Genomic DNA, 13,680 nt, shown 5'->3' with positions numbered 1-13,680 from the left:
TGTACCACCTCTATGGCACAACTTGGATACAGTGTTTTTTTTGGTTGATCGAACCATAACTAGTCTAACCTTGTGCTCGATCATTATCTCTTTCAAGTGGTTTTCCACATTGCTTTATCTACAGTTAGTATTGTTGCTTGTACTCTTTTTTTGTCTTGGCATTCTAATACTCCTCCATGGTTTCATCTCTTACAACCACATGCATTGATGAAGTCCCTAATAAAAGAGGTGGGTATCCCGTGCTTTCTAATATCAGTACACCATCTACATTTGATTGTTTCTATTGTATCATTTACTCCTTGGTGATAATCATCCTCCACAATATAATGAGACAATGCCACAATGCTTCCCCACTCTTCTAAGCATGAAATCCTTAGCTTTGGTGTGCTATTCAAGCAAAGACAAGGCGCACCATCTTCTTTCATCCCCAAGAAAAGGCCATCCCATCATTCTTCTCCATTTCTTTAAATCTTGATTACCTCTAGAATCATGAGCTTTCAAGGTTTCCAGTGTGACTATCACATCTTCTTGAATGGCTCTCATCATAAAGTTATAGCTTGCTTTGTTAAACGAAAAGTATTTATGAGATAAATATAACATGGGATTGGGTGAAACGATGTTACTTTGATTGGATCGAACATGAATACTTTTGTTGCTATCTCGAAAGAGATTTCCCACGTCTGAATCATCACTCCGATGAGGAGTGACTACTATCACCATTGGAGCACTCTTCAATATTGAAGTTGCTCTGGTCTTGATACAACAACTCCATCCTTCAAAGAACATAAACTGATTAAGATTGTATACAGCTTCATTTCAAGAACACAATACATATCCCACAGTATCACTTCCTATCTATTGTAAAGGATAACATACATAATTGAAAAATATACTTACAAATTTCAGAGAAAGATAGAAGAAATCTCAATATGGATGGAGAAGTGATGCAAAAAATGTAAGGAAAAATGCACTCTATGGACTGTGTTAAAAATTGATAGCAAGTAATGGACCGAGTTTACTTCGGGTCCGAGTTTACTTCTAGTCCGAATTTACTTCTATTCTAAATTCACTATCAGAATATCCCCCATTAAAGACCATAGATTTTACTCGCGCGTGCGTTGTAATGACAATTATGGTAGTCCGAGTTTACTACTGGTCTGAGTTTACTATTGGTCCGAGATTACTTTAGTTCACGGTGATTGTGTCCCCACTATTCACTGCCCAGTGACCAGTGTTCCTAGTTCGAGTTTACTTTGGTGGGCAGCAGCGTAGATCCCACGGCGCACGATGCTAGATATGATCACCAACTTTTTCAGCCATTGATCCCTACATTCCAAGCCCCTGTGACTTAGTCATGAGGCCCTACGACCCCTCTCCCTTGCGTGGCCTACCACCCCGCCTTTCCCCCCTCACCGACCATCGCGCCTGCACCCCCCTCTCTCTCGGGTGCACCGCTCACCCCACCAAACACCCTCTCTCCTCACCCCCTCACCCGCCAGCACTTTCATCGACCCTACCCCACTATCCCACCCCTTCTCTCATGCATTGTGCGTCCCCACGGCCCCTCGCTCTCCCCCTCTCCCCTCACGACCCCAGCTCTCTCTCCCTCCCACTCCTAACCAACCAACGCCACCCCCCCTCGCCTTCTCTCTCGTGCGCACCACCGCCCCCCTCCCCCCCCTTTTTCTCACACCACCAACCCCCTCTCTCCTCATTCTCCTCACCTGCCACCCCCCCTCTCATGCGCACACCGACCCTAAACCACTATCACCCACCCCCTTCTCTCATGCCCCCCCCCACTCTCTCTAGCCCAATGACCTCAGCTTCAATGATGATAGTCGTAAGCGGGAAGATACGGTTCAATGAAGCATCTTGCCTGGCTATGGTGGCCGACCTCCATCTTGTATAGGTTCTCCATTATGGTGGGCTGGGCTACAGTCGTGGGGGCAATCTCAAAATACACTTTTTTATATATATAAAACATGGTCCGTTTACGATCTCAAGGATTCATACATTATACTCGTGCAGAAGGAAAATCACCTTATGACTCGGAGCCTCTTCCTCATGGCCGATCCTGGTTTAATAACTGATTGTCAGGCCATTGTTCACCTCAACATATGATGCCCAACAGCATACCCATGCAGTTTGAGGAGTAGCAAAGGTTGATTCCAGGCTCCAATACTCTTGTGGGCCGTGCCTAGTTGAAGGTAGCATAGAGGATCAAGTCATTGAAGTAATTGGAAAGGGCCATTGTTCACCTCAACATATGATGCCCAACAGCATACCCATGCAGTTTGAGGAGTAGCAAAGGTTCATTCCAGGCTCCAATACTCTTGTGGGCCATGCCTAGTTGAAGGTAGCATAGAGGATCAAGTCATTGAAGTAATTGGAAAGGGCCATGGAGTATAGGCCTCCTCTTTTATCACCACTGTTGGAAGCTGTAGCCCAATCTGAGATGGAGAGAGGGAGGGGGTGACGGTGGTGTTGGTGAAGGGAGTGGCGAGGGAACATGAGGAGGGATTATATGAGGTGAGGGGAAGAGGGGAAGGGTGGTGTGGCAGGGGAAGAGATTGGAGAAGGAAGCTAGTGCCTGAGAGGATGAGGATATTGGTGTGAAGTGTGGGTGGTTCAAGGGAGAGTTGGTGGGCACCAATGGGAGGTGGGTTGTGTGGCTAGAGATGGGTTGGGAGTGTGGGCTGGGAGAAGGTGGTTGAGGGCAAGGTTGGGGGTAGGGGGAGTCTCCTCGAGTGGAATGGTTATCCATTATGGTCACTGTGTCACTGTCATCTCGACACGGTCTCCCATAGGGGTGGGCAGGCAATTGGAGAAGAAGAAGGTCTTGGCCTCCCGCACCTCATCTCGAGGGTGAAGTCTTGGGGGAAAGGCGATGTGGGAATTGTCAAACTGGAGGGTGGTGGTGGGCGATGACCTCTATTTGGGTGGTGGATGCAGTGTAGAGGACAAGGAGGCTATGGGGGGGTAAGGGGGGAGGGTGCGGTGCGACGGAGGGACTTGTAAGCTATGTAGATGGTTGTCCACCCATGCCGATCCAGGAAGGCGAGGGTGGTAAGGGATTTTGAAGAGGTGTAGGGGTACAAACAGAGGCCATTGGGGACTATAAATTTGATGGAGGCATCAATGTTGGTGGCTTGTTCGTATTCCAGGAGGGTGGCCCAGTTGTGACTAGGTTGGTGGGGTGAGAGGGTGAATGGGAAGGGTGAAGAGGATGGTGGGGTTGTCGAAGGAAAGTTGGGTTTGGAAGAAGAGAGGGATCAGGAGATTAATGGAGGGGGGAGGGATTTTGGTGATGATGTAGGAGAGGTTGGAGGCGGTGAGAGGGTTAAGAAGAAGATTATGTTGGAGGAGGTTTAGCTGGAGAGCATGGAAGTGGTGCTCTAGGAGCTGGGTAGGGTTTTGGGATGGGATGGAGAGGCTAGGCAGCTTGGTGTGGGTAGCGTCCATCGATGCATCTACTTTGCGTTTGTTGGTGCTGGATGTTGATAGGATTTTTTGTGTACAAGAGATGAGCTCAAAGGACGTGCCTACCCCAAATCCCCAACATAAAATAAATAGTAGATTATGGTTTGAAACCTTAGGAAAAAGATGGATGTTGCATGGCTAGGTGGATTTGTGCAAGTGTGCAATGAAAATAGAAAGAACATGGGTGATCGAGGAGACAAGCGATGCAATTGTTCTAAAATGAATTAAGGCAGTGACTAGGCTAGAAGAGGGAGAATTGCGATTGATTATGTGTGGTTAATTGTACGCGAGGTGAGAGACCACCAGAGTCATTGCAGTCAAGTGATGCTATAGGTTTTGTTTGATTTTACTGATGGTTGTAGGCTGGAGTACCTGCAATTGTTGAAGGTTTGTAGACAAGAAGATAGTGCAGTGAGAAGGATTGTTTGGATCAGAGCAGAGGGTGAGCTAGATAATAGAGAGTTGGCTAGGTGGAGTGTCCCCTAGGATCTCTGAGAAGCTTCTCTATTAGATACTTGACCAATTTTGATTTCTCCTCGATTGTCGCTGTTGAAGATGAATCTTTGAAGTGATGTCGTCCTTGGGGCCTACTTGCAAGTAACCCATGAGTTTTTCTATGTTTCCTTCTTATGTTTGCTCAGGTTGTTGGGCTATTGAGACACTTGTGCGTTTTCTATCTATCTGGAGTAGATTGAGTGTTTTGTTTGTATCAGTTGTGTCAGGTGTGAGTGGATGTTTTATCTTTTGTTTTGATGATTCAGTTGTGATGATATGTGGTTTTCACTAGGTTTATGGAGATGGAGCACTTGGTGTATCTGTCTGATGGAGCACTGGGGTGTATCTGTTCGATGTTTGAGGAGTTCCTACTACCGAGTCACTAACTAGTACTGACTCAGTCTATGTCAATTGAGAGGGTACAAAGAGTCAGTTTTGTGGTTAGTTGACCATCAGGGATGAGTAGCTGAACATTTATGGGCTTTGTTTTGGCTTGTATGAGTTTGAGTGAAGTGTTTGTGAGCCACTACTGACTGTCAAGTCAATAAAGAGTCAACAGTCAACAGTCAACAGTCGGATGGGTTAGTGGGCTAAAGGGGATTCCAGTGTCATCTCTGTGTCAATTGCAATATGTTGAGTGTCTATAATGGTGGATCTTTGTGTGATTTGAGTGTTTGGAGGGTTTGGATGTGTATGTGGGCAGAGAGGAGAGGAGAGCTATGTCAACAATTAGGAGTCAGAATTAGTATACCCAGCAGTCAGTTTTGGGTCAGTTGTGGATCAGCTACTATCAGTAGAGTACATGTAATTCAATATCTCTTTATGTTTAGTGGACCCTGAGGGTTGGAGAGTCTCATAGGACACATGGGAGGAAGCCCTTGATCTCAGTAGAGGCAACTGAGTCAGTCGGTGCTATGTCGGGCTGCTGAGTTGGTTTTCTGTCTGGTTTAGTCAAGAGGGTGTCAACTGGAGGTTAGTGGAGGGTTGGCAAAGGGTTCAAGAAGGTCCTGGGGTTGTGACTAGAAGTTTGTTGAAGCCAGGGGACAATTATAGGAGCTTAGAGAACTCATTTTTTACTGGAGTCAGCGGCGTCAGCATTTTGATTCAGTTTTGGGTCTCAACTGGGAGCTGTTTTAGTCAGTTTACGATCAACTGGGGATCAACTCGGAGCTGTTTACGATCAACTGGGGATCAACTGGGAGCTGTTTTAGTCAGTAGGAAGTCAGCTGAGGCATTTTGGTAGATGATTAGGGGCTTTGGAAGTTAGGGCTGACTTGGGAGAACAGTTGGAGGTGTCAGTTGGGAGGATGGAAGGGTGTTGAGAGTGTGAAGTATTCGCATGTGTTAACTGGAGATCAGGGGACATCAGCTGAGTGTACTAGTGCCTTGATTTGGTGTTATGTTGCTGGGTTGTTGTTCCCTCCTCACAGTGGTGTGTTCGGACGAGTTATAGAGGTAAGTTCTCTTGGACGCATCAACATCTACCCCAAAGTTATGTGATGTGCTTGAATTACGCGTTTCTTGGATGCCCATGCATCTTTTTTATTGTAGGGTTTGCTTTTGGTGATGGCCTTGTAGGAGTCGAAGGAGGCACGGATCTGGTCATAGCCATCCTAGGTAGTTTGGGCGGCGATGCATCATAGAATCTGTGCTTCCTATTGGGCTAGGGAGCAGGTGCTGTGGGCTGTTTGGGTGTCCTCCTGGCTGCGTGGAGCTGCTCTTGGAGTTGGGTGACTGCTTATAGGGCTTCAACGAGGGTACACTCCCGGTACTCAAGGGAGGCCTATAGTTGGGTGTTGGCAGGAGGGCGGCCTGGAGATCTTGTGGGTTTGGATTAACTTTGCATGGGCTAAGAGCATGGCAGATTGAGTGGTTGTGACCTGCTCATGCTGCCTCTATATGTAGTCTATCATGGAAGTGAGGAGCTCCCAGGTGTGAGGTTAGAGAATCTCTCAGCAAAAATAGGTGAGGGCACCATGGGAGGACCAGATTCCTTTAGAGAAGGCTTGTTGGGAGTGAAAGCAGCTGGCCTGCACCCAATAGAGGGTATCCATAGTGTGGTACTGGGAGGCAAAGGGTGAGGCCAACGACCCTTCGTCAAGGCTTGTTGGGAGTGAAAGCAGCTGGCCTGCACCCAATAGAGGGTATCCATAGTGTGGTACTAGGAGGCAAAGGGTGAAGCCGACGACCCTTCGTCAAGGCGAGTTGGTGAGGGAGAGGGGAGAGTTTGGCCACTGGGGTTGGGTGTCGATTGGAGTAGGGTCTCTTCAAGGAACTAGGAAGTTCAACGAAGCTCCTCTTTGTCGGCACCTGATTTGCGGCATGCCTCCTCCTCCTCCTAAAGATTAGAATGATGGCACTTGGAGGGGGCGTGGTAGTTGAACCTTGTGGCTTAGAGATCATGGGAGGGATGGTGGTATTGCCCTAACGGACAGGTGGGGGAAGCTCCTCCCAATTGTCTGCATGTTAGAGGGCCTTGGTGAGGAGTGATGAGGCGGCCAACTTGCACTGTGGGTTGGAGTAGACGGCATGGAGTCCCTTGTGGAAGTATTTGGTCCAATTGATGAGCACACCTTGATGGACGCGGGAAAGGGTGAAGAGGTTGCACCTGTTAAAGAGCGATTGGCCCAGCATGTTGTGAGGAGGAAGGAGAAGACACAGGCTGGCATCACTAATTCCTGTTGTGTGATGTTGTTCCTCTCCACGCCGTCTTTGGTGGTGGGACCTTGGAAGGCATTGCGCACATGGCGCATGACTTTGCTATGGCTGCTCGAGGCGAGGGAGGTGGAGTGCATCCCGGACGAGGTCAAGGCTGAGGTGGACTATAAGGGGAGCACCTTTTGAGTTGAGCACTTTCCATGTAGCCTCACTATCATTGTATGTCTCGATAAAGTAGAGGCAATTGAGGAGGTCGGCGGGTCCTTAGGGCAACATGGTTGGCAAATTGCCCGTCGAGCCCAATCTGCTCCAGGCAGGTGACGATCGGTGATGGCTCTGTAGGGCTAGGTGTAGTAGAGTAACTTGTGCTCTACTTTGTGTGTATTCTTTATCAGGCTGTGGTGGATAGTGTGGCCATTGACCTGCTTCATCAAGGTCTCACCCAGATAGGAGAGCTTGGTCGAGTGCTTGCCATATTCCTTGAACCAGTGGCCTATGTGTTGTCTCTTGTTTTGGGGAGTGTGAGCGACCACCTTGAGAGAGGAGTCGGAATGCTTGGGAGTAGCCATGTGAGGAACAAGTTGGCAAGTGGGCAAGAAGTGAAAATTTAGGAGAAAAATGGTGATAGTTTGGCTAGGGGCAAGAAGAAAAGTGAGAAAAATGAATAGTGGTGGGCCTGTACATAGATTTACAAGGGAGGTATGCCCGTGGCTTCACAGAGGAATGGGCGTGGGTCCACAAGGGAACGATCGTGGATTGACAAGCAAACAAGTGTGGATTCATAAAAGGGAACGGTGGCTATGGCTTGGGGCTACCTTTAGAAAATGGGCGTGGCTTGATAGACGAATGACTGTGGCTTTTCATGAGTGTTGAATGGGAGTGGGTTTGAATGAGTGAATGGTTGTGGCTTTGCTTGAGTGAACGACATCCGTTCACTTGCCCTTAGGGAGATTTTTTTTTTCTAAATGACACCTTTTGTACTACCCTAGGACTATGTGGTCAGCACCCCCTTACGGGTTTTGTACTGACTCCTTGCCTAATTATTGCTGGATGGCACCAATTTGGTCCAATTGGGTATGGACAAGATTGGCAACTCTTCTTCTATCCTCGCTTCCTCTCAGGAGGGGGTTGCATAACAGTGAGAGGTTAGGGCAATGAGAGACTCAGTCTGTAGCACACCCTATCACAATTGTAAGTGTGGGTAGCCAACTTCTACAATAATAGCACCAACTCAAGTACCTCTCAAAATTGCACCCTTAGCCTCCTAAAAAGATGGGGAGTTGCATCTCATGGGAAACAATGATCTCTCATGGAAGAGTGGCATGGGGCTAGGGGTGTTAAGACCATTCAGCTCCTTGATAGTGGAAACCTTGTGCTTGCTAACTATACCTATTAGAGCTTTGAGCACCCATCAAACACTGTCATCATTGGCCAAAAATTGCACTTGAGTGCCACCTTGTCTGCTACTACTCCCCCAGGACCTCTCTTCTACATAGGCCCACCCACATCCTCTCCTCGATGCCTCGCTCGGTCGGTACCACCCCCTGCTCGGTCGGTACCACCCCCTCTACCTCTAGAACTCCTCCACCTCCACAACCCCATCACTCTGACCTCCCTTCCCCCACCTCATGGAAGAAGGCAAAATCCCTCCACAATCCCCATAGGAGCAAGAGGAGGTGGATCCCCCCCTCAATCCCCTTAACTAGCATGATCCTCTAGATTGCACACAGTTTGAGGAGGCCATCCGCATCTTGCTAGGCTGACAAATCTAACAAGTTCCACTAACAAAAGGTCACCGACCGCATGGACATTCATGTCCTCCGGCTCTACATCGACACCAAGAAGGATGACTAGAAGCGACAACACGGCGGCTTCATGTCCTCCGGCTCTACATCGACACAAACAGGATGACTAGAAGCGACAACACGGCGGCTACATCCAACCCCACTCTGACGCTTGGCCCCTCACGTTCGCTCTTATGGTGTGTGAGCAAGTGGTTTGGAGGCGTCACTTCCTACTCAAGCTGTAAATTTGGGTCGATTACTACAAAGCACCATGCCATCTCCACAACAACCCGGCTATCTCCCCATCCGTCATCGTCTCATTCGGCCGCGAACCTATTTCACACTGAGCCTAAGTTACAATTCAACTTTCCATGGGTCCTACGTCCTGAACCCCATCCACTAAACAAAGCAGGCTTGCTCAAATGCATGCATTCACAACCAAATATGATTAGGTTTTGGACCTCACCATCATCACCACTATACACTTTTTTAACCTCATCACCACACTCTTAGTGGAATTCCCTACGTGGCACCACTACCACAAAGGAACCCAAGGCCTCACCTTCGACATCAATAAAGGCCCCACCCTCAAGTAACTCTTTGGCTACTACGAATGCATCCAGTAAATGGTTGCCTAGCATCTCGGAGACCACCTTCTAGTCCACAACTACTACAAATCTTTACACCATCAATCCCTCCAATACCCCAAATAATGATACAATTTTGTCTGCATGTACTCCCTCTACTACCATTGAGCCTTCTTGCCAGTTCCAAGAGGATGGACCTAAATAGGGAGGAGCTATCTTAACCACAATGGTTAACATTATTCTAAGTGTGGTTATGCATCATGTAATTCATTTTTATGCAAATCGTGCTAAAAGCACTTCATGTAAAAAGATATGGGATGACCGAGCTTACATGTGTAACGTTGGCTGAGTAACAAGCCTAGGTGTACATAGAGCTAGAGTACCAATTTTGGGTGGCTGGCCATTGTAAAAAGAAATATCATATATATAAGTAACTTATAAAATATGAAAAGGATATACAATCCCATTATCACAATTGAGTCTTCTTCTCTCTCCCTCTTGCTATCTTGTGGCTATGGTGGTGAGCTTATGTGTTGATGCATGCTTGTTTGCTTGATTGTATGTGTATGCTTATAGGTGATGCGTCCTTTCTTGCCTCTTCTCCTTCTTCTTGCTTTCTCTCTCTCTCTTTCGCTCTTGCACACACCAAGGCAATGAGATAAGAGTTGAGCTCTCCATAGCTCCTTCTCTCATTACTCCCTACCTAACTCAAGGAAAACTCCACTTGGGTGACATAAGTGATGGTGGAGTGAGCCCCTAGCAGCTTCACACATCAAGGAGTTAACCCTCTTTAGGGTTGGCTAAGTGCGTGTTCCTGAACCGACCCTTGTATCTTCTCCCTTCTCTTCTCTTCTTCCTCTCTTCTCTTCTCTTCTCTTCTTCCTCTCTCAATATATCTATATCTACACACACACACACATACACTTCATGCTACAAATTTTTTTTGACCTCTCTCTCTCTCTCTCAAACACATGCACATACACATGTACGATTCTCTCTCTCTCTCAAACACACGCACATACACATGTACGATTCTCTCCATGGCTCTCCTAACACACACACACATTTCTCTCTCTCTCTCTCTCTCTCTCTCTCTCTCTCTCTCTCTCTCTCTCTCTCTCAAACACACACATACACATGTACATTTATTTACATGGCTCTCCCAAAACACACCAATTTTGTGTTGTGGATTTTGTGTGTGTGTGTGTGTGAGAGAGAGAGAGAGAGAGAGAGAGAGAGAGAGAGAATCGTTTATATGTTAGAGAGAGGTGTGAGAGAGAGAGAGGAGATAAGAGGGAGAGTAGGGGGGTGCTTGGGAGTAGTGATCTCAATAGGCGACCTCAACAGGCATCTTTGTTCTCAACAGTCTTGACAAGTGAGTAAAGAAATGAGAAGATTTAGGGATTTTAGGGAGAGTAGGGGAGCACCTGGGAGTGGGAGTGGGAGTGGGAGTGGGAGTGGTGATCTTGACAGGTGGTCTCAATAGGCATCTTTGTTCTTAACAGGATAGCAATCTTGACAAGTGAGTAAAGAAATGAGAAGATTTAGGGATTTTAGGATTTTAGGTAACTTGAGCCAATTAATTTATTAATAAAAAAATTCTCCACTCGAGATATATTTTTTCTTAGCCACGTATCTTGCCCAAGATAATTTATCTTGAGTTTGATTAAATTAATTTGTCTATCATGCCCGATATCTATTTATTAATTTTAACTATCTCACCCACCGAGATATATTTATTAAATTTAAGTATCTCGCCTGATATATGGTTTATTATATTTTTGGATCGTGTGCGAGAGCCATCGTGGTATTTTTAGTGCCATGTATCTTGCTCGATATATGCAATGATAATAATTGGATGGTGACTACATAGCCAATGGCATAACCATGTATCTCACCTAAGAACGACATGGCATCTAGTTGTGAGCTAAGGAGGCATCAACTTCTTGGAGAGACATGGTAATATATGTGTCTTCTTAGGTATCTCGCTCAAGAGACACTAGACACAATGCTTGAATGTGTCCCACTTTCACCCAAACTACCAAAATAGCCACCTTATCATGCTATCACCCAAGACTTCCCTCTAAGATATAGCTTTGTACTTGATTAAGGTCAATAAGGTGCTCCTAATATCCTCTATTTAGGGATCAATCATGATTTTCTCTCTCTAAAGATATGTTATCCTTGAAGAGATTGATCCAATATATCCTACTTTTATATATTTGGCTTTCTATGGTTAATCTAGGATCTTGGGGTAATCTTAGCCTTAATCTTACCCATGTATACATTAATGCAAGTAAATAAATTCTATCTCTCTCACTTTCTCTCTCTAGAATCATTGGCTACCCTTACACAAATGATTTTTTCCTAAAATAAAAACTATTTTTCAATCCTTAATTTTTTTCATTTAAACTAGAGTAATCTCTTATCTTTCTACTACCTTTCTCTCCATATATCTTTAACTCTAGTTTCTCTCTCTAGACATGGGGGTATTCCTAATTCACAATCTAAATGTAATCTTTATAATTAAACTCAACTATCCATAAATTAATTCAAAATCTTACCTAAACTTGAATTCATCTCAATTATGACACTTGGATTATAATGTCTTCTCTCTCTAGGAATTCATTTAATCTAAGGCTTCCCTAAATTATTTAAATATTAAATTTTCCTAAGTTTAGGATTAGCCTATCCCAATCCTTAATTTTCCTATAGTTCTATGCAATAAGAAGGTTTCCTCAAATGTATTAAGGTCTTTACAATGGATATGTGCAAAATTTAAATTAAATTAAGGGTAAAGGGTCAAAATTAAACCTTAGAGACCAAAATTGGACCTTAAAGATCCATGTTTATAGGGAATTTGCAGAGATTAGAAAATTATTATTCTAGTTTAATTTAAACTTAAATTACCATAGAATAAACAATCAAATTATAAAATATTAGGAGAAATATAAATTTTATACAAAAGAGTCTAATTATACCATTGAAAATTGGCCAGAAAGGGGGTTGTTGTACCTTGTGTGTAGACAAATGAGCTTGAAAGGGAGTTGTTGTACCCATTGTATAGACAAATGAGCTTCCCACCTGGATGAGTTTTTATAAGGATCCCAAGGTGCTTGTACAATCCTAATTATCACTCCTTTGTACTCAAATAATTACTTATAGCCCAAGGTGCTTGTACAATCCCAATTATCACTCCTTTGTACTCAAGTAACTATTTATAGCTAAGGTAATGCAAAATTATGGCTAAGGGATAAGTGTACCACTGAAAACAATGCAAAATGTACTCTCTCCACTCAAGATAAAAGTTCATCGATTTCTCATGAGAAAGGGGCCTTTATATAGATGAAAATGAAAGCTGCTCACTCTACATGCACCCTCAGTCCACTCAATATTGGTAGCCCACAATATCCTATGCAGTTCAACCTTAGACTCCATACATCCACCGATTTTTTATGCACTCAGCTACTCCTACATGTATCCACCCATACATCCAATTAACTCTCATTTATGTATGGCTAGAGTTGTCTCTTAGTTCACCATGCTTAACTCCACATTAAAGGTTATTTTTCTTTCCCCAAAAACTACTCCTAAGGTCTTTGCCTCCACCTTCCAACCTTAGACTTTAGATTTTCACCAATTTAGACTTATAATAGTTAAAATGTCCACCTATTTACACTTTTTGCCAAGGCTAGTGTACACACACACACCTTAGTATATTTTATAGATTATTATTATTTTTCTAAAAATATCTCATTTATTTCTTTTAAAAAATAGCATTATTTTCTTTCTTTCTCTAACTCCAATGTGTGCAAGGGGGTGCACATGTGCAAAAAATCCCAATTAATTTATGCACATCTTATTTTCTTTATAATTCTTGCTTCAATGTCCTTCTTTATAGTCTACATTTGATGATCCATTTCAGCTAGCATTTGATTTCAAAGTTCCACTATGATCAGTGGAACTTCAATCGACCACCACTGATCAGTGGTGGATCGAACAACTTTAATGTCATTATATAATCTTGTCCTTAAAGCATCTTAAATGGACTCATCCCTATGCTTCAATGATGAGATGCATTATAAGATAATTCTACCAAATAGTAATTCAGCCATCTCATGGTTTCTCATCCAAAAAATGCTCAAAGAATATCTTTGTTTACCTGGTTTACCCTCTTTGTATGGCCATCAATTTCGAGTTCGTAAAGCAGTACTAATATCTAGAGAGGAAAGCACTCTAGAATCATGATATAAACTTAGTATTTCGATCATTGACTATCCTTCTAGGTAATCCATAGAGTCTAAATATTTCCTTCAAAAAGACTTTAGCAACATCAAGTGCAATAGGTATTTTTCATAGGGATCAAATGAGCGACTTTTGTCAAATGATCCACATCAACCAAGATGTAATCATAACCTACACTAACTAATGGTGAAATCCATGCTTATACACTCCAATTTTATATGTGAAATATCTAAAGGATGTAACTTTCATGGAATTTTATTCTTTTGACCTTGATCTTTTGCTGTGATGAACACGTTGTAGTAGTACATCCTTCTTAAGTTCAGGCCAAAAGAGACTCTTCTTTACAAACCATGAAAGTCTTCACATAGCCAAGATGTCCTACCTATAGGCTATCATGAGCCTCATTTAAAATCCTTCTCTTAAGGTCTCTT

Source organism: Cibotium barometz, chromosome 20 (genome assembly GCF_041138505.1).
Source record: "Cibotium barometz isolate CiBa-2024 chromosome 20, ASM4113850v1, whole genome shotgun sequence".
Lineage (NCBI taxonomy): Eukaryota > Viridiplantae > Streptophyta > Polypodiopsida > Cyatheales > Cibotiaceae > Cibotium > Cibotium barometz.
The sequence above is the reverse complement of the archived record's forward strand: the minus strand, read 5'-3'. Positions refer to the sequence as shown.